The 21,546-nt window shown below is 42.3% G+C and overlaps 1 long non-coding RNA gene across 1 annotated transcript; it reads right to left on the bottom strand.

The window, feature by feature from the left end:
* Positions 1 to 1,082: 1,082 nt before the first annotated feature.
* LOC112851577 (uncharacterized) lies at positions 1,083 to 17,846 on the bottom strand. Its single transcript, XR_003222780.2, has 3 exons — positions 17,754 to 17,846; positions 17,456 to 17,532; positions 1,083 to 1,690 (listed from the first exon to the last, which is right to left on the bottom strand). It is a non-coding gene; the product is annotated as an uncharacterized LOC112851577 (long non-coding RNA).
* Between the last annotated feature and the right edge of the window lie 3,700 nt (positions 17,847 to 21,546).

Below are 21,546 nucleotides of genomic sequence, written 5' to 3'. Positions count from 1 at the left end.
TGGGGCAAGGCGGCCCCTCCCCCAGGACGGAGCCGTGGCGCGGGCCGCGCGGGTCCCGTGGGAAGGATCCGAGCAGCCCTCCTCGGAGACCGGGCCCTGCCCGGCGTCGTGCAGCGCGGCCCCGGGGGCAGGAACCCCCGAGCCCGCGCTGGGACAGACACGCGAGGGCTCTCGGTTGAGGCGCGAGGCAGTCGGGGCGCACGTGCTACAACGGGGAGGGAAGGATGAAAAGGAACACCTGGGGTTGGGTTTTTTTTTTCCGTTTCGTTTTTGGTTTTTACTTTTTTTCTCTTTCTTTCTTTCTTTCTTTCTTTCTTTCTTTCTTTCTTTCTTTCTTTCTTTCTTTCTTTCTTTCTCTCTCTCTTTCTTTCTCTCTCTCTCTCTTTCTTTCTTTCTTTCTTTCTTTCCTTTTTTTTTTTTTTTCAATTCCCACAAGTTGTGGCACCAGAAGGTAACTATGCTGTCGAGTAAAGTCTTGGTTGAAAGCGATAGAAAATCCATTTCAAACACGCTTAAGGGGGAAAAAAAGCTAATTTATTCAAGTAACTCAGGAGGAGTCTGGCAGTACCGGAGTCTTATTGAGTGGCAATGTAATCTCAGCAAAACCACCTTCTATTAAAATCACATTTTTTAAAAAGTAGACTCCACACCCAAAGTGGGGCTTGAACTCAAGACCCTGAGATTAAGAGTCACACGCTCTACCAACTGAGCCAGCCAGGCGCCCCTAAAATTACTTTGTATTTAAATGTTTTGTAATGTTGTTTGTATTTAATTTTAAAATCTGTTTTGATTTAATAGTTGTATAAAATCTGTACGTCTGTACTTAATAACAATTTAGGGGCGCCTGGGTGGTGCAGTCGGTTAAGCGTCCAACTTCAGCCAGGTCACGATCTTGCGGTCCGTGAGTTCGAGCCCCGCGTCGGCTCTGGGCTGATGGCTCAGAGCCTGGAGCCTGTTTCCGATTCTGTGTCTCCCTCTCTCTCTGCCCCTCCCCCGTTCATGCTCTGTCTCTCTCTGTCCCAAAAAAATAAATAAACGTTAAAAAAAAATTAAAAAAAAAATTTAATGAATGTGGGGTGTGAAATATCTTTTTCCCTTTAAAGGGATTTGTATATTTTTTAGCTAACCTATTGCTACCTAACAAATTATTCCAAAACTTTTATTTGTTTTAAAATGTTTATTTATTTTGAGAGAGTGCATGCAAGCAGGGGAGGGCCAGAGAGAGAGGGGGAGAGAGAGAATCCCAAGCTGGCTCCAGGCAGAACCAGACAGGGCTTGATCCCACAACGGGTGAGATTAGGACCTGAGCTGAAACCAAGAGTTGAACACTTAACCAACTGAGCCACCCAGGCACCCCACTCCAACACTTTAAGACATCAATAAGTATTTATTATGTCTTAACAATTTCTGTGAGTCAGGAACTTGGGGGCTAGGTTCTGGTTCAGGGTCTCCCGTAAAGTTGCTGGGGCTGTGGTCATCTGAAGGCTTGACTGGTGCTGGAGAATCGGCTTCCCAGGTGGTTCACTTCCATGGTTAGCAAAGTGGTTCTGCCTTTTGGCCTAAGTTCCTCTCTGAGTGGGTTTCTCCCATAAGATGCTTTAATGTCCCCACACCATAGTGGCTTGCTTCCCCAAGAGCTGGAGATCCAAGAGACCAGCACAGATGCGGTGATGCCTTTTATGAAGGATCCCTGCAAGACACACACTGGCACTTCTGCAGTGTTCTATTGGTTACAAAGATAACTGTGATTCACTATGGGAGGGACCACACAAAGATGTGAGTACCAGGAAGCAAGGATCATTGTGGGGTCATGTTAGAGGTTGGCTACCACAGTGTATTATGCAAATCAGAGAAACACTACTGTCTCTAAACAGTGTGGGGAGTCTTTAGGGGTCCCTACTACTCACCATGACCCCTGAATACTCCTAGGACAAGAAAGAACGATATTTTCTTCTTGTGGAAAACAGAATTAGCAGGCTGTGATCTTGGTGGTTCTTGGGCAAATGTCCCCAAATTCTGTGTGCCCCTTTCCCAGAATGTTTACATGTAGCAATAAGGAAGGAGGGTGTGTAATGTGTAGATTTCTTGTTAGAAATTCTTTTAGAAACTATGCCTACCTACTCCCTACATTTTTTTAAAGATTTTATTTTTAAGTAATGTCTACACCCAATGTGGAGCTTGAATTTATAACACCAAGATCAAGAGTCAGGTGCTCCAGGGGCGCCTGGGTGGCCCAGTCGGTTAAGCGACCGACTTCAGCCAGGTCACGATCTTGTGGTCCGTGAGTTCGAACCCCGCGTCAGGCTCTGGGCTGACGGCTCAGAGCCTGGAGCCTGTTTCCGATTCTGTGTCTCCCTCTCTCTCTGCCCCTCCCCCGTTCATGCTCTGTCTCTCTCTGTCCCAAAAATAAACGTTGAAAAAAAAAATTTTTTTTTTAAAAAGAGTCACGTGCTCCACTGACTAGACCAGCCAGGTGCCCCTGCTCTCTACATTTTACTGAAAGAAATTGTTAAAGTAATAATTGGTTGTTACTAGGGGTGTCCAGCTTTTCATCTTTAAGAAGGGTAGTAGAAGGGGCACACTGATTCACATAAAATGCCACCCTGTAGGCAGAATCCCCAACTTCTGGGGTGGTAAATGGCTGGCAGCGTTCAGGGCACACGGGTGGGGTCGCTGCAGTACCAGCCGCAGCCCCACGGATTGACCTCTTGTGCTCTGCCAGCAGGTGCCCTGCCTCTGGGTACCTGGGGGAAAGGTGCGAGGGGCCCCAGGGCAGCAAATTTTTAAAAAGAAAGAAAGATGGGGCACTTGGGTGGCTCAGCCTTTTAAGCATCCGACTTTGGCTCAGGTCATGATCTCACAGCTCATGAGTTCAAGCCCCATGTTGGGCTTTGTGCTGACAGTTCAGAGCCTGGAGCCTGGTTCAGATTCTGTGTCTCCCTCTCTCTCTGCCCCTTCCCTGCTCACACACACTCTCTCTCTCTCTCTCAAATATAAATAAACATTAAACAATAATAATGAAAGAAAGAAAAAAAGGGTAGTAAAAGGTCTCTGCTGATATCCTAACATTTTCATTTTGTGGTTAGAGAATTATAATGAGTTAACCCCCTAATTTAAGCAGATCTATTTATTCAACAAATCTTTAACTGAGCATCTATTTTGTGCCAGGCACTTTGGTAGGTACTTTGTTAAATCGATGAACAAAACAAAGATCCCTGTCCGGTGATGGCGTGGAGCCAACTGTAAACTATAGCTCTAATAAAGGAATACATTTAGCAGCATGTAGATGATGGTAAGTGTTAACAGAAAATAGGAGAAGTGGAGCAGGGTAGGGAAGGTGGGAATGAAGCACTGAAATGGGACAGATTGCAATCTTAAACAGTATTTAAACAACTGTTCAAAGCTACAATGTGCGCTAAAGGGAGGGATAAATAAAACCATCCTAACACACGGCACTAACTCAGGTGCTGTTCCTTCAATTACCAAAATGCTTTGACCTACAGGGGGAACCTCACAATCAAGCCTATAACAGCGTTTTGAGTAACTTTTTAGCACCTTCCCATCTCACCACAGTGAGAGCTGTTCTATCACCTGTTCCATAGGTCCAGTGACCCTTCCACTTGCTTGGTGTCTACTATCCCCTAATAAACTCAAGACTAAGGTGGGTAAAAATCATAAGAGAGACAATGTGCAGAATGGAAAGAATAAAATTAAAAAAAAAAAAAAAGATGATGTAAAGGGCCTGTTAAGTCAAGGTACTCCTAGTTTAAGATGTGAAGGGGTAAGCATAGAATTAGGATTAGGGTAGGGCAGACCAGGATCGTTGGTCACCCAGCTTGCATTTCCGTGTAACCAGAGAAAGGAATCACAGAGTCGTGGCCGCACAAAGCAGGAGGTATCTGACCAAGCCCAAGGCGTCCCAGGGAAGGTCATCCTTTGAAAACACAGGGCTGGAACTTGAAATCAAACAGGCCTATTAGGAAGGCCAGAGGGCAAGAATGGCATTTGAGAACACCTAGGCAAAAATAAGTTAAGTAATTAAAACAAACACTCCCCAGATAGTGATGACATCATGATTAGGAAAATGCAAGCAATGTGGCATGACCCTAAGAGAGTTAGGACTGGGAAATGGGGAGAAGGCGATCAGAAAACAGACCAGATCATCATGTGCTATGCTAAGGAATTTGGATTTTATCTGGAAAACTCTAGGGATGAATTTTTTTTTTCTGACTACAAAAGTAATACATGATGATAAAAAGGAATTTGGAAAGTATAGAAAAATATAAAGAAGAAACGAAATCATACCACAAAAAAACTATATACTTTCTTTTTGGCATTTTCATTAAAAAATTTCGCAAACATACTACAAATAGGAGTTTACATCCATTTATTTCACCTAACATAAGCATTTCACATTTACTTAGCAGTCTTAGAAAATATCTTTTAATCATTTAATCATTTGTTCATATTATAATTTCTTACCTGGTCCCCTATTATTGGACATATGGGTTGTTTCCATTTTTCCAGTATAACAAATATTATTAGCACTTCTACGCCTAAAACTTCACCCACATTTCAGATGACATCTTTTTAAGATATTATTTTAAGGCTCCTTGTTCCTCCTGGCATTGTGTCAATGTGTACGTTTGCCTCTAACAAGTAGGTTTCTGTCCCATCCCACATAACCTAGCATTTAAAAAAAAGTCTTTCCTGGGACTCCTGGGTGGCTCAGTCAGTTCCGTGTCTGACTTCGGCTCAGGTCATGATCTCGCAGATCATGGGTTCGATCCCCACATTGGACTCTGCGGACAGCTCAGAGCCTAGAGCCTGCTTCGGATTCTGTGTCTCCCTCTCTCTCTGCCACTCCCCTGCTCTCTCTCTCTCTCTCTCTCTCTCTCTCTCTCTCTCTCAAAAATAAATAAACATTAAAAATTTTTAAAAGTCTTTCCTAATTTAAGGACAAAACATTTTTTCATTAATGAAATTGAGTATTTTATATTTATTACCTGATTCTATTTCTTCTTCTGTAAATTATCTATGCATTTTGCTTTTACCCATTTTGAATGAGCTCTTTTTGAGAGACAGACTGCGAGCAGGGAAGGAACAGAGGGAGCGGGAGACACAGAATCTGAAGCAGGCTCCAGGCTCTGAGCTGTCAGCACAGAGCCCGACGTTGGGCTTGAACTCACAAACTGCAAGTTCACGACCTCAGCCGAAGTCAGACATTCAACCGACTGAGCCACCCAGGTGCCCCCCCCCCCATTACTCTCTTCTTTATCACTTCTCACCCTCTAACATACTGTCCAGTTTACTTATTTTGTCTATGGTTTACCCATCTATGATTCTCCCCTCCATTTTGTTCACGGATATATCCCAGAATCTGAAGCAGTGACTGGCACTTTGTGGGTGATCCATACATTTTTTTTTAATGAATGAATGAGTTTGGGAGCCCTTATCAAGTTGATTGTAGTAGAATTCACGGGGTGTGGTTACTCAGGGAGAGTGTGCAAGGACAGAGACGTGAGCATTTAGGTGCAAGCAGAGGAAGAGGTTACAAGGCCCACTGAGAAAAAGCCAGAATGTAGGAGAAAAACAGGAGGTGGTGTCACAGAAGACAAGAGGTGAGCTGGGAGGGGGGAACACGCAACTGGGTACAGTGTTGTCAATATATGAAGCAAAGGAAAGGCTTATGGAATGAATGTCCTCCCCCCAAATTCATCTAATCCCACATGTGATGGACTTTCGGGTGGGACCTTTGGGAGGTCATTAGGTCCTGAGAGTGGAGCCCTCATGGTAGGATTAGTGTCCTTACAACAGGAGGCCATAGAACTGGGTCAGTCCCTTTTAATGATTTATACGACAAGTTGGCTCGTCTACAACCCAGGAGAAGGCTCTCACTGGAACCCAACCGAGCTGGCATCTTGACCTCAGACTCCCAGGCTCCAGAACTGAGAGAAGTACATTTCTGTTGTTCATCAGCCACCCAGTCTGTGGTCCTCTTATAGCGGTGCCCACCGGCTAAGACAAAGACAGAGAAGCGTCCAGGGATTGGGTGGTTCGCAGGTCACTGGTAGTTTCAAGGAGTAGTCAGAGCAGAAGCGAGGGGCCTGTGGTACTGTGAGGTGAGGAGAAGAAGTTTACGGCACAGTGACGTAGAAATAGCGTATGGATCCCTTTTTCAAAAGCTTAGTTGTAAGGATAGGAAGGAGAAAGATTGGAGCTGGAAGGAGGTTCAGACTGGAGAAGTGTGTGTGCTTTTAGGTGGGAGAGATGAGACTAACTTGAATATTTTACTTATTTTAATGTTTATTTTTGAGAGAGAGAGAGAGAGAGAGAGTGTGAGTGCATGCATAAGCGGGGGAGGGGCAGAGAGAGAAAGAGACAAACAGAATCCGAAGCAGGCTGCCCACACTGTCAGCACAGAGCCTGAGGCGGGGCTCAAAATCACAAACCGTGAGATCGAGACCCGAGCCAAAGTCAGATGCTTACCTGATTGAGCCACCCAAGAGCCCCAAACTTGAGTATTTTAAATGATGCAAGGAAAGAACCAGTAGAACCGTATAATTAATCAACCAAATCAGAGTTTTGAGAGAAAAAGGGGACAGGACAAATGCTACATTGGCTGGCTCATCCCAAGACAACAGGGACTTTCAGGAAACGTTACAGTAAACCAGTAAACCAGGGCACATGGTCCCCCTTTCCAAAGCTCAGGTTCTCTGCCCATCGTCATTCCTTTGTGCACTCAGCAGGCGATTACATTTTCTAACTGTAGGTGGCAGCAAAAAGCTTGTCTCTTGGGGGTTTTTTGGGGAGGGGTAAGGGGCGGATGGCAACTAAATATGGATAAAAGTTAGTTTAGCCACAGGTTGTACGTTCAAAATAGGAGCCTTCAATTTAGATTTTACTTGGGAAAATTCATTTTGTACCTTTTTCGAAAAGAAGCATCTCTCTTGGCTCTCAAAGAGGAAACAATACATGAGCAATTATAAAATAACATTAGTTGTGTCGTGGAGCCACTTTTTCTTTTCTTCTTTTTAATCATTTTATCCATTTTTCCCATTTTATTGGGAAATAACTGACATACCTCACTGTACAAGTTTAAGGCACACAGCATGATGGCTCGTTTACATACACTGTGAAGTGATTATTGCAATAAGTTCAGTTAACATACATCATCTTATATAGATACAATAAAAAGAAAAAAATGTTTTTCTTCTTGTGATGAGAACTCTTAGGATTTACTCTCTTAATAACCTTCCTATACACCCACAGCAGTGTTAGCAATAGTCACCACACTGTACATTACATCCCTAGTATTTATTTTTCTTATAACTAGAAGTTTGTACCTTTAACCCCCTATATCCAAATCCCCCCCCAGGCACCACCTTTTGCCCCTGGTAACCACATGTCTGATCTCTTTTTCTATGAGTTTGTTTTTTTAGATCCCATACATAAATGAGATAATTTGTCTTTCTCTGTCTTACCTATTTCACTTAGCATAATGCCTTCAAGGTCCATCCATGTTGTTGCAAACAGATTTCCTCATTTGTTATGGCTGAATAATATTCTATTGTGTGTATATTTATATATTGTGTATATGTTATGCCATATAAATATACAATACATTGCATATTCTGTATATATATATATATATACACATATACAATACATTGCATATGTATTGCATATACATACATATATATGTGTATATATATACATATACAATACATTGCATATTCTGTATATATATATATATATATATATATATATATATATATATACCACAACTTCTTTATCCATTCATCCATTGATGGATGCTTGGGTTGTTTCCATGTCTTGGCTGTTATAAATAATGCTGTTGTGAATATGGAGGGTCCATATGTTTTTGACTTAGTGTTTTTGTTCCTTTGGATATGGTTCCAGAAGTGGAATTGCGGGATCGTAGTAGTTCCTAGTAGTTCTTTTTTTTTTTTTTTTTTTTTTTTTGAGGATCCATCATACTGTTTTCCATAGTGGCTGCACCAATCCACATTCCCACCTACAGTGTACAAAGGTTCCCTTTTCGCTACATCCTCATGGGGATGAGAGAGAGGGGAACAGAGGATCCAAAGCAGGCTCTGCACAGATAGGCTGACAGTAGCGAGCCCAACGTGGGGCTTGAACTCACCAACTGCAAGATCATGACCTGAGTCGAAGTCGGAAACTCAACCAACTCAGCCACCCAGGCGCCCCACCTCTTGTCTTTTTGGTGATGGTCATTCTAACTGAAGTGAGGGGATACTTCATTGTGGTTTTGATTTGCATTTCCCTGATGAAGAGTGACGTTGAGCATCTTTGCATGTGCCTGTTGCCCTTTCCTAGATCTTCCTGGAAAGATGTCTATTCAGGTCCTTTGCCTATTCTTTTGATTGGGTTATTATAATTATATTATTGTTATCTAGTTGTATGAGCTCTTTATATATTTTGTATATCACCCCTTATCAGATATATGGCTTCTTTTATTGTATAGAAGCTCTGTAGTTTGATGTTGTCCATTTATTTTTTATTTTGTTGCTTGTGCTTTAGGTGTCATAACCAAAACATCATTACCAAGGCCCACGTGAAGGAGCTTTATTCCTTTATTCATGGTTTGGGATCTTACATTTAAGCCTTTAATCCATCTTGAGGTAATTTTTGTGAGTGATGTAAGATAGGGGTCCAGTTTCATTTCTTTCCATGTGAAGATCCAATCACCCCAGCACTATTTATTGAAGACTCTTTTCTCCACTGAATAGTCTTGGTGGCTCTCTTGTCAAAAATTAGTTGACCATATATGCTTGGGTGTTTTTTTCCTGGCCTTTTGATTCTGTTCCACTGATCTATTTGACTTTTTATGCTAGCATTATACTGTTTTGATTACTAAAGCTTTATACTACAGCTTGAAATCAGGGAGTGGGATAACTCCTACTTTGTTCTTCTTTGTCAGGATTTCTCTGGCTATTCAGGGTCTTGTGCAGTTTTCACATAAATTTTAGGAGTGTTATTTTGTGCTTCTGCAAAAATGCCACTGGGATCTTGATAGGATTGCACTGAATCTATGGATGACTTTTGGTGGTATTGATATTTTAGCAATATTAATTCTTCTAATTCATGAACACAGGATACCTTCCCATTTATTTGGGTCTTCTTTGATTTCTTTCGGTAATGTCTTACAGTTTTTAGAGCAGAGATCTTTCACTTCCTTAATCTTTCATTGTTTTCGATGCTACTGTAAAAGGGATCAATTTATTTCTTTTTCAGCAAATTCATTGTCACTGTACAGAAACACTACTGACTTTTATATGTAAATTCTGTATCCTGCAACTTTGCTGAATTTATTGATGAGATCTAAGAGCTTTTTGGTTGAGTCTTCAGGATTTCCTGTATATTAAATCATATCATCTGCAAATAGAGACAATTTTACTTCTTCCCTTCCAGCTCTGATACCTTTTCTTTCTTTTTATTGCCTGATCTAGCTAGGACTTCAGTACTAGATTGAATAGGAGTGGTGAGAGTGGGCACCCTTATCTTGTTCCTGATCTTAGAGGAAAAGCTTTCAACCTTTCACCATTGAGTATGATGTTAGCTGCGGACTTGTCATATATGGCCATTATTTTGTTGAGATATGTTCCTTTTACGCCTGTTAAGAGGTTTTATCATGAACGGATGTTGGATTTTGTCAAATGCTTTTTCTACTCTATTGAGATGATCATGTGATCTTTTTCGTTCCATTAATGTGATGTATCACATTGATTGATCTGGGTATGTTCAACTATCCTTGCATCCCAGGGATAAACCCCACTTGATCATGATGAATAATCCTTTTAATGTGCTGAATTCAATTTGCTACTATCTTATTGAGAATTTTTGCATCTATATTCATGAAAGGAATTGGCTGTAGCTTTCTTTTTTAATAATGTCATTGTTTGGTTTTAGTTTCAGGATGATGCTGGCCTCATAGAATGAGCTTGGGAATGTTCTCTCCTCTTCAATTTTTTTTGGAAGAGTTTGAGAAGGATTGGTATCAATTTTTTTAATGTTTGGTAAAACTCTCCAGTGAAGCCATCTGGACTTTTCTTTGTTGGGAGATTTTTGATTACTGATTTGATCTACTTATTTAAAAAAAATTTTTTTTAACGTTTATTTATTTTTGAGACAGACAGAGACAGAGCATGAACAGGGGAGGGGCAGAGAGAGGGAGACACAGAATCGGAAGCAGGCTCCAGGCTCTGAGCCATCAGCCCAGAGCCCGACGCGGGGCTCAAACTCACGGACCGCGAGATCGTGACCTGAGTTGAAGTCAGACGCTTAACCGACTGAGCCACCCAGGCGCCCCGATCTACTTATTAATAACTGGTCTATTCAGACTTTCTATTTCTTTCTGATGCAGTCTTGGTTATTCATATGCTTCTAAGAATTTTTCCATTTCTTCTGGGTCGTTTAGGTTGTTGGTGTACAATTGTTTACAGTAGCCTCTATGATCCTTTGTATTTCTGTGGTAACAGGTGTAATGTCTCCTTCTCCACTTATAATTTTGTGTTGGGTCTTCTCCCTTTTTTCCTTAGTTAGTCTAGCTAATTGATTAGTCTGTCCACTCTGTTTATCTTTCCAGAGAACCAACCCTTAGTTTGGTTAATCTTTTCTATTGTATTTCTGTGCTCTATTTCTGCTCTAATATTTATTATTTCCTGTCTTCTGCTAACTTTGTCTTAAAAGGAACTTCTTTTTCTTGTTCCCTGAGGCGAAGAGTTAGGTTTTTTATTGGGACTCTTTCTTGCTTCTTAATGTAGGTGTTTATTCCTATCAACTTCCCTTAGAATTGCCTTTGCTGCATCCCACGAGTTCTGGCATATGTGTTTCTATTTTTATTTGTCTCAAGAAACTTTTAAATTTCCCCTTTAATTTCTCCTTTGACCCACTGGTTGTTCAGAAGAATACTGCTTCATTTCCATGTGTTTGTAGTTTTTCCAGTTTTCCCCTTGTTATTGATTTCTAGTTTGATGCCGTGGTAGTTAGAGAAGATATTTGGTATGATTTCAGTCGTCTTGAGTTTGCTTTTTTTGTGGCTAACATACGGTCTAGCCTAGCAAATATTCTACGTGAGCATGTATTTTGCTGCTGTTGGATGGAATGTTCTGGATATGTCTGTTAGGTCCATTTGGTCTACAGTGATGTTCAAACCTGCTGTTTCCCTACTGAATCTCTGGATGACCTATCGATTGTTGACAGTGGGGTATTAAAGTCCCCAACTATTATTGTATTACTGTTTATTTCTCCTTTTAGCTGTTAGTTTTTGCTTTATATATTTAGGTACTCTGACACTGGGTGAACAAATATTTACAACTGTTCTGTCTTCTTAATGGATTGAGAGCTTTATCATTACATAACGAGCTTCTTTTTACCATTTTGAGTTTAAAGTTTATTTTGTCTGATATAAGTATAGCTACCCCTGCTATTTTGTTGTTCGTTGTTACAGTTCCTTGAAATGACTTCTTACATCCCTTCACTCTCAGTCTGTGTGTGTCTTTAAGGCTAAAGTGAGTTGTTCATAGGCAGCATGGCACTGGATCTCGTTTTTTTAATCCATTCAGACATTCTATGCCTTTTTTTCTTTAAGAGAGAGAGAGAGAGAGAGAGAGAGAGAGAGCGCATGAGCAGGGGAGTGGGGTAGAGGGAGAGAGGGGGAGAGAGAGAATCCCAAGCAGGCTCTGCTCAGCACAGAGCCTGATGTGGGATTCAATCCCATGATCTTGGGATCATGATCTGAGCTGAAATCTAGAGTCAGACGCTCAACTGACTGAGCCACCCAGACACCCCTTTTCTATGTCATTTGATTAGAGAACTTCATCATTTTATGTTTAAAGTAATTACCAATAGGTAAGGACTTACTTTTTCCCTTTTATTAATTATTTTCTGGTTGTTTTATAGATCCACTGTTCCTTGTTTCTTATCCTGCTATCTTTTTGTGTGTGTATTGATGTCTTTTGGTGTCAGTATGCTTTGATTTCTTTATCTTTTTTTTTTTTTTTTGTATAATTGCTATAGGTTTTCCCCTTGTGGTTACCATAAGGCTTACAGCCCCACATTTCAAGCTGATAAACCTTAAATTCAGTAGAATTCCTAAACTTTATACTTATACTTCTCTTCCCCCTCACATTTTAGGTTACTGCTGTTACAATTTACACATTTTTTTATATTGTGTAACGACAGAGTATTGTAGTTATGGTTGCTTTTACTATGCTCATGTTTTTTAACTTAAAAAAATTTTTTAATGTTTATTTTATTTATTTTGATAGAGAGAGAGAGAGCGTGCAAGTGAACAGGGGAGGGGTCGGAGAGAGAGGGAGAGAGAGGATCCCAAGCAAGCTCTGCACCGTCAGCACAGAACCCAACTCAGGTCTTGAACTCACAAACTATGAGTTCATGACCTGAGCCAAAGCAAGAGTAGGATACTTGATTGACTGAGTCACCTTGGCACCCCCATACGTTTTAGCTTTTAACATAGAATTATGTTAATGAATAAGTGAATTATGCACCATTACCAAATTACAGAATCTGACTTTGACCATAAATTTACTATTACAATGAGTTTTACTACTTTTCTGTTTTTATGATGTTAATTGGTATTCTTTTCTTTAAAAAAAATTTTTTTTAATGTTTATTTATTTTGAGGGAGAGAGAGACAGAGTACAAGCAGGGGAGGGGCGGAGAGAGAGAGAGAGGGAGACACAGAATCCAAAGCAGGCTCCAGGCTCCCAGCTGTCAGCACAGAGCCCGACGTGGGGCTCGAACTCACAAACTGTGAGATCATGACCTGAGCCGAAGTCGGACGCTCAACCGACTGAGCCACCCAGGCGCCCCAATATTCTTTTATTTTTTAATGTTTATTTATTTTTAAAACATTTTTTTTTCAACGTTTATTTATTTTTGGGACAGAGAGAGACAGATCATGAATGGGGGAGGGGCAGAGAGAGAGGGAGACACAGAATCGGAAACAGGCTCCAGGCTCCGAGCCATCAGCCCAGAGCCCGACGCGGGGCTCGAACTCACGGACAGCGAGATCGTGACCTGGCTGAAGTCGGACGCTTAACCGACTGCGCCACCCAGGCGCCCCTATGTTTATTTATTTTTAAGAGAGAGAGAGAGAGGGAGTGTGCACACATGTGTGCATGTGAGCGGGGGAGGGGCAGAGAGAGATGGGGACAGAGGATCCAAAGCAGGCTGTGCACTGACAGCAGTGAGCCCAGTGTGGGGCTTGAACTCATGAACCATGAGATCATGACCTGAGCTGAAGTCGAATGCTTAACCGACTGAGCCACCCAGGCGCCCCAGTGTCCTTTTATCTCTGCTTAAAGAACTCCCTTTAGCATTTCTTGTAAGGCAGATCTAGTAGTAATGAACTCCCTCAGTTTTGTTTGTTTGGGAAACGGGTTATTTTTTGTTTTGTTTTTTATATATATTTTTTAATAAGGCTCCATGCCCAATGTGGGGCTTGAACTCACAACCCTGACATTAAGAGTTGCACACTTTACTGAATGAGCTAGCCAGGCATCCCTGGGAAAGTCTTCATTCCTTTTTCATTTCTGAAGGACAGCTTTGCTGAGTACAGTATTCTTGGTTGACAATTTTATTCATTTTTTTTAAGATTTTATTTTTGAGTGTTCTCTACACCCAATATGGGGCTTGAACCCTTATTGTCCGGAAGAGGATGTCAGAGTCCTGACATCAGGAGTCACACAATCCACTGACTAAGCCATCCAGGTGCCCCTCTTGGCTGACAGTTTAGTTTTTTTCCTCCAATATTTTGATTAGGCCAACCTATTTTCTGTTGGGCCAAAATGTTGAGAAACTTGTTCATAGTCTGACAAGGGTTTCCTGGTAACTTCTCTCTTTTCTAGTTTTGCTTTTCCACTCCTTTCTTTGTCTTGGGAGTTTTGACAATTGAATTATAATGTATCTTGGGGCAGCCCTATTTAGGTCCAACCTATCTGGGGTCCTTTGGGCCTCATGGATCTGGATGTCCATTTCTCTTTCCAGGTGTGGGAAATTTTTAGCCATTATTGCTTTAAATAGATTTTCTGACCCTTCCTCTTTTTCTGCTCCTTTTGGAATTCCCATATGAATGTTGCTTCTGTTCATTGTGCCCCATATATCTTGCAGTTTTCTTTACTCTTTTTCATTCTTTTCCCTTTTGTTTTTTTTGTTTGTTTTGTTTTTGTTTTTGTTTTTTTTTTTGCTCCTCTGACTGCATAATTTCTGATATCCTATCTTCCTGGCTGCCGATTCTTTCTTCTGCATGGTTCTTATTTTGAAATTCTACTGAATTTTCCAGTTCAGTTACTGTATTTTTCAGCGGTAGGATTTTTTTTATGGTGTCTATTGCTTTTTTGATCTTCTCCTTTTGTTCACACAGTTTCCCCAACTTTTCTGTCTCTGTGTGTTCTTGTGGATCATTTTTCAAGAGGATTATTCTGAAATTCTTTGTCTGACAGTTCATAGATCTTCATTTCCTTAAGACCAGTTATTAGAGTTTTATTAGCTTCCTTTAGTGGTTTTTTGCAATTCTTGATTCCTTACATTGCTGCCTACACAGTTGAGTCATCAGGCTCCTCTTCTGGACTTTATAGGTTTACTTTGGCAGAGACAGAGCTCTTCACCAGTCAGCTCAGTTTGGGTTTCTGGGTGTGTATGCTGGTAATGTCCTTGTGCAAGTGGGGCCTGCTATTATGGTCTATTTTGGGGCAGAGCAAGCTCTGGAGTCAGGGATGGGAGGGTGGGGAGAGCCAGTGGCTGAGAATTAGTGGATAGGGCTGTGGGCTTGGTTCCCTTCCCAATCGAAGCTGTAAGTCGCCTGGGCTCTCTGGTCAGACTTACTAGATGGTCGGAACTGTACTATATTCAGTGGTGGATGGGGCTATGCATTAGCCTCCCTGCCCTGGCTGGGCAGCAGGATGAGCCCCAGGGCCTGTATGACTGACTGGTGAATCAGGCAAGAGCATGCAATGAATTCCCGGGTCAGGTGAGACTACCAGTTTTGTTCTGCAGATGGGGAAGCCACGGGCTGTGCCCTCTGTTCAAAGGCTACTGCGTGTAGGGCTGCTGAACGGGCTTCACAGCTCCCTGTGTGCTCTGGTAAAGTTCCCTGGTTGGGCCAGCTGACGGCCTTATCCAGCATTGAGCGGGGCTATGGGAGAAGCAGCTCTAAAACTGGTAAAGCTCTTTGATGATTGTCTTAACTTCAGCCACCCTGCATCCCAAGTTCCCTGCTAAAGAGGGACACCGGTTTGCTCTGGGATGACTGCCTCTGCCTGCCCCTCTCTCGGCTCAAGCACTGCTGGGCTGCACAGCTTCTGTGAGTCGTCTGCTGCCTGCTTGGATGCCCCCCCCCCCCCCCAAGACCCTCTCCACAGCAGGGGGGCTGTGACTCAGCACTTTGCCTGGGCGTGGGCAAACTGGGCTCTAGGGCTGGCGCAACTTCTCATCTGGGGATCAGGGTCAGGCAGCTCGGCTCCCTGCTAAGCCCCCTGGTCAGAGTGCACCCCGGACTTGCAGATGAACAAAGCCGCAATTGGGGATTACTACAGAGGCACCGCAGGCGTGCACTTGGTCTGCGAAGATCTGTGTGCTAGTTGTTGCAAGTCCTGCCCCCCTTTCTCCATCACAGTCAGATTCCCAGTGATTAAGCAGATTGCCCCGCAATCCCCGTGGTGCAAGGTTAGAGTCGGGGCTCCCTCGGAGGGACTCACAATGCTGGTGGGGGCTGGTTGTTGCTCCTGGGTTCTCTTTTCCTGCCAGACACCTGGGGGCTCAGAGACTACCTCTCTGTGTGATGTGGCCCTGGCCTGGGGGGGAGCAACATGGTCAACGTGTAGCCATTTCTTTACCCTTATAACACAGTGCATCTTGGTCTCTGAAGTACAGGGGTGCTTTAGCCTCACCTCCAGGTTCTAGGAGTCCCTGAGGTGTCTTCTTGAATAGTTATTGGTTGTTCTTCTTATGAGGGGGAGCAAAGTCAAGAACAACCTATGTCACCACCTTGGTGACGGCAACTTTCCTTTTACCATTAAAAGATAAAATTCGCTGGTGCCTGGGTGGCTCAGGCATTAAGCACCTGACTTCAGCTCAGGTCATGATCTCGCGGTTTGTGAGTTCGAGCCCCCATCGGACTCTGTGCTGACAGCTCAGAGCCTGGAGCCTGCTTCGGATTCTGTGTCTCCTTCTCTCTCTGCCCCTCTGATGCTCATGCTCTGTCTCTCAAAAATAAATAAACATTAAAAAAAAAAAAAAAAAGGATGAAATTCTTGGGTTGCCTGGGTGGCTCAGTTGGTTAAGTGTTCAACTCCTGTTTTTGGCTCAGGTCATGATCTCACAGTTGGTGAATTCCAGCCCTGTGCTTAGGATTCTCTCTCTCCCTCTCTTTCTGCCCCTCCCCTGCTCACATGCGCTCTCTCTCTCTTTCTCAAAATAAACTTTAAAAAAAAGATGAAATTCTGTCTTTCTCCTCATACAGAATAATTTCTATTAATTTTACCACTTCAGGATCAGCCCATGCATTGCCACACACACACATTCCTTATTTGTAAATATAAACTTTTAGTCAAGTCCCATTTCGATACATCTTGGGGAACCTTGCTATTGAACACTGTAAATATTTAAAAACTATTACAACTGATGCCAGATTTCTTGTTATCAAAGATAAGACCAGAGATGTCCAAAGATAAAAAATTTTGTAAGTTCAGAATGGCACAGCGAAAGAGCACACATTGTTCAGGCAATCTTGGCAGAATCTAATGTCATAAAATTTAAAAGTCAGAAAACTCTGTAAGAGAAAAAAGGAGAATATTCTCCGCAGGTCCATCAGATAAATCTGAATTCAAAACCCAGATCTGCTATATGATTAGCTATATGACCTTCAGCAAAGAAAGTACTTAACATCTTTAGGTTTCAGATTCCTGATCTACGAAATGAGACTCACAGGGCATACTTCAGTGAGTTGTTTTGAATCTTAAATGAGAAAACATACGGGTAAAGTCTACAAATGTTAGTTTCTTGTTCTCCTCTAGACATGAAAATGAAAGCATCTAAATTAAAATTAGTCATATGTAGGGGCGCCTGGGTGGCTCAGTCAGTTAAGCCTCTGACTTCGGCTCAGGTCATGATCTTGCACTCTGAGTTCGAGCCCCACGTCAGGCTCTGCGCTGACAGCTCAGAGCCTGGAGCCTGCTTCAGATTCTATGTCTCCCTCTCTCTCTGCCCCTCTGCCTCTCATGCTCTCTCTCTCTCTCACAAAAATAAATAAACATTACAAAATTTAAAAATTAATAAATAAAAGTAGGCATATGCAAACTTAACCTTTAGAAAATACATCACAAAAATGAAATTAATTCTACCAATAGCTTTAAAACGAACAAACAAGCAGCAAAAGGATCAGGCATACCTTAATTTGGTAGTTTTTCAACTTTACATCCCAGATTCCAATTGTTCAAGTACATCTGGACACGGGGAGAAATTTCCCTACAAGGGAATGTGGGGACAAAAGTTGGCATTGTTTGGATTAGGGCCAGCATTCCAACTCCTTCTGCTGAGTCTTCTGCCTTTTTTTCATTTAATGAAGTCTATTACTGTGTAACTTCCTCCATTCCCTCTTAGCTTAATGGAAATGCTAAAAGCAATCCCCAATATCAACATATCAAATAGCCTGGGTGGTAGTCTCAGTCCTAGATGAGTCTACCTACCTGCTGTGGGGGCCTTGCTACATTACAGAGGTCATGGTTGCAGACACACCCTTTGGCCAAGGGTGTTGGCAAAGCTAGAGTCACTAATGGCGCTGACGACAAACAGGAAGTGTCCGATGACTCTGTAAGACTCCTTAAAATGCCCTTAATACTAGGAAGTTGTGGCTTTCTGCTGATATCATGGACTAAATTGTTGGGGGTGGTGGTGGTTGGCTTTTTAAGTTTTTATTTTAATTCCGGCTAGTTAGCATACAGTGTAATATTAGTTTCAGGTATACATTATAGTGATTCAACACCCGGTGCTCATCATAGCAAGTGCACTCCTTAATCCGCATCACCTATTTCACCCACGCCCCCCACCTCCCCTCTGGTAACCATCAGTTTGCTCTCTATAACTGAGTCTGTTTTGGGGCGGCTGGGTGGCTCATTCAGTTAAGCGTCCAACTTCGGCTCTGGTCATGATCTCACAGTTCATGGGTTCGAGCCCCACGTCGGGCTCCGTGCTGACAGCTCAGAGCCTGGAGCCTGCTTCGGGTTCTGGCTCTCCCTCTCTCTCTGCCCCTTCCCTGCTCGTGCTCTGTCTCAAAAATAAAGAAAACATTTTTTTAAAAGAGTGTTTCTTAGTTTGTCTCTTTTTCACTTGCTCGTCTGTTTTGTTAAATTTCACATAGGAATGAAATCATATGGCACTTGTCTTTCACTTAGCATTATACCCTTTAGCTCCATCCATGTCATTGAAAATGGCAAGATTTTATTCTTTTTTATGGCTGAATAATATTCCTATCTTCTTTATCCATTCATCAATTGAGGAACACTTGGGCTGCTTCCATACCTTGGCTGTTGTAAATGATGCTGCTATAAACAGGGGTGCATGTATCCCTTCAAATTAGTGTTTTTGTATTGTTTGGGTATATACCCAGTAGTGTCATTGCTGCATCCTAGACTAGTTTCTATTTTTGACTAGTTCTATTTTGGCTTTTTGAGGGAACTTCCATACTGTTTCCCACAGTGGCTGCACCAGTTTGCATTCCTATCAACAGTGCACGAGTATTTTTTTTCTCCACATGTTCGCCAACACCTGTTGTTTCTTGTGTTGTTGATTTTAGCCCTTCTGACAGGTGTGAGGTGACAACTCATTGTAGCTTTGATTTGCATCTTCCTGACGGTAAGTGACAGTGAACATCTTTTCATGCATCTATTGGCTATCTGGATGTCTTTGGAGAAATATCTGTTCACATCTTCTGTCCATTTTTTAACTGGATTATTTGTTTTTGGGGTATTGAGTTTTATAAGTTCTTTATGTATTTTGGACACGCACCCTTTATCAGATATGTCATTTGCAAATCTCTTCTCCCATTCCATGGGTTGCCTTTTAGTTTTGTTGGTTGTTTCCTTCACTGTGCAGAAGCTTTTCATTTTGATGCTGTCCCAATAGTTTATTTTTCCTTTTGTTTCCCTTACCTCATGAGACATATCTAGAAAAAAGTTGCTATGGCTGATGTCAAGGAGGTTACTGCCTATGTTCTCGTCTAGGATTTTGATGGTTTCAGGTCTCACATTTAGATCACCCATCCATTTTGAATTTATTTTTTTGTATGGTGTAAGAAAGTGGTCTGGTTGCATTCTTCTGCATGTTGCCGTCCAGTTTTCCCAACACCATATGTGGAAGAGACTGTCTTTTTTCCATTCAATAGTCTTTCCTGCTTTGTCAAAGATTAGATGACCATATAGTTGTGGATCCATTTCTGGGTTTTCTTTTCTGTTCCATTGATTGTGTGTCTGTGTTTGTGCCAGTACCACACTTGTCTTGATGACTACAGCTTTGTAATATAGCTTGAGGTCTGAAATCATGATGCCTCCAGCTTTGCTTTGCTTTTTCAGGACTGCTTTGGGTATTCGGGGTCCTTTATGGTTCCATACCAATTTTAGGATTGTTTGTTCTAGATCTGTGAAAAATGCTGGTGGTATTTTGATAGGGATTGCATTAAATCTGTAGATTGCTTTGGGTAGTACACTTGAACAATATTGGTTCTCTCTATCCATGAGCATGGGATGTCCTAGACTAATTTGTTGATCAGTTGGTCAACCCTTTAGTCCTTGCACATCCAATGGCTAGAATTTATAATGAGTTTGAGGAATATGATAAACAGATAAGTATGGGGATCAAGGCTGCTGGGAGGTGGGTGCTGGAAATGATTAAGAAACCACTGGACATGAAAAAACATGGGCCACTGACTGCACCATGAAAGCAAAGCTCATCTGTCACAAACATCTGTTTTCTTACTCCTTCCCTTCATCCCTGTTTGCCTCCCTCCTTTTTTTCTCTTCCGACAAATATTTATTAGGTGTTTATGTATGCATAGTACCACTAAAGTTACAAATGAGAATGAAACAAGCTGATTCTTGTCTTCGGGGAACTTCCACTCTAGTGAGGGAGACACACAAAGAACAAACAAAGTCAACACAGAAAAAGGCTGTGAATTTTCCCCAGACTTGATCAAACTCAGGATATGCTGTTGCCACCATGTGGACAGCTACCCTTTCTAGCTTCCTGCCTTTGTGGTCTGCACAGCTAGGTCTCCCACTGAAATGAATAAATGGCAGCACTGCCACCTAACGTCTTTAAAAAGATAAACCTTTAGGGGCACCTGGGTGCCTTGGTCGGTTAAGGGTCTGACTCACGATTTCAGCTCACGTCATGATCTCATGGTTCGTGAGCTCGAGCCCCACATTGGGCTCTCTGCATGGAGCCTGCTTCGGATCCTCTGTCCTCCTTTCTCTCTGCCCCTGCGCTGCTCACATTCTCTCTCTGTCTGTCTGTCTCTCTCTCAAAAATAAATAAACATTAAAAAAATTAAATTAACTTAAAACTTTTTAAAATAGGGGCACCTGGGTGGCTCAGTTGGTTGAGTGTCTGACTTTGGCTCAGGTCACGATCTTACAGTTCATGAATGCAAGCCACCCGTTGGGCTCTATGTGGACAGCCTGGAGCCTGGAGCCTGCTTCGGATTCTCTATCTCCCTCTCTCTCTGCCCCTCACCTACTCACACCCTGTCTTTCTCAAAGATGAATAAACATTTAAAAAATTTTTTTAATTTAAAATAAAAATTTTTAAAAATAAAATAAATTTAAAATAAAAATTTTAAAAATAAACCTTTATAATTGTACCTAAACAAAATTTTATTTATTTATTTATTTAAAAAAAATTTTTTTTTTCAATGTTTATTTCTGAGACAGAGAGAGACAGAGCATGAGTGGGGGAGGGGCAGAGAAAGGGGGAGACACAGAATGAGAAGCAGGCTCCAGGCTCTGAGCTGTCAGCACAGAGCCCGACGCGGGGCTCGAACTCACGGACCGCGAGATCGTGACCTGAGCTGAAGTCGGACGCTCAACCGACGGAGCCACCCAGGCGCCCCCTAAACAAAATTTTAATAATGAGCTAGCCTCCCACTGTTGCTCAGAAGCCCTTATACCTGTGGCTAAGTAAACACCTGCTATCGCTGCCTTTCCATGAGCTTGTCCTGCACATGGTGTCTTAGTGCATCCGATCGGCAGCCCAGCCTCTTCCATGGGCTCAGTTTCAGTCGTCAGGTGGCATGAATGCCTGCTTCTCGGAGTTGTGCCCCAGAGGCTGATTAGAGTAAAGGCGGCCACACAGAGCCCTGGAACAGCTAACGACAGAGGTGAACGACTGCAAAAACCAAGGAAGACCAGCGGCTGGGAGTAAAACGAACTAAGGTCAAGTTAGCTGAAAGCCACGAGGCTGATTAGAAGGAACAGGAATAACATGGAC

The sequence above is a fragment of the Puma concolor genome, chromosome D2 (assembly GCF_028749965.1).
Source record: "Puma concolor isolate L17-30 chromosome D2, mPumCon1.1.hap2, whole genome shotgun sequence".
In the NCBI taxonomy this organism is placed as follows: Eukaryota; Metazoa; Chordata; class Mammalia; order Carnivora; family Felidae; genus Puma; species Puma concolor.
This window is presented reverse-complemented; position numbering and strand designations above follow the sequence as displayed.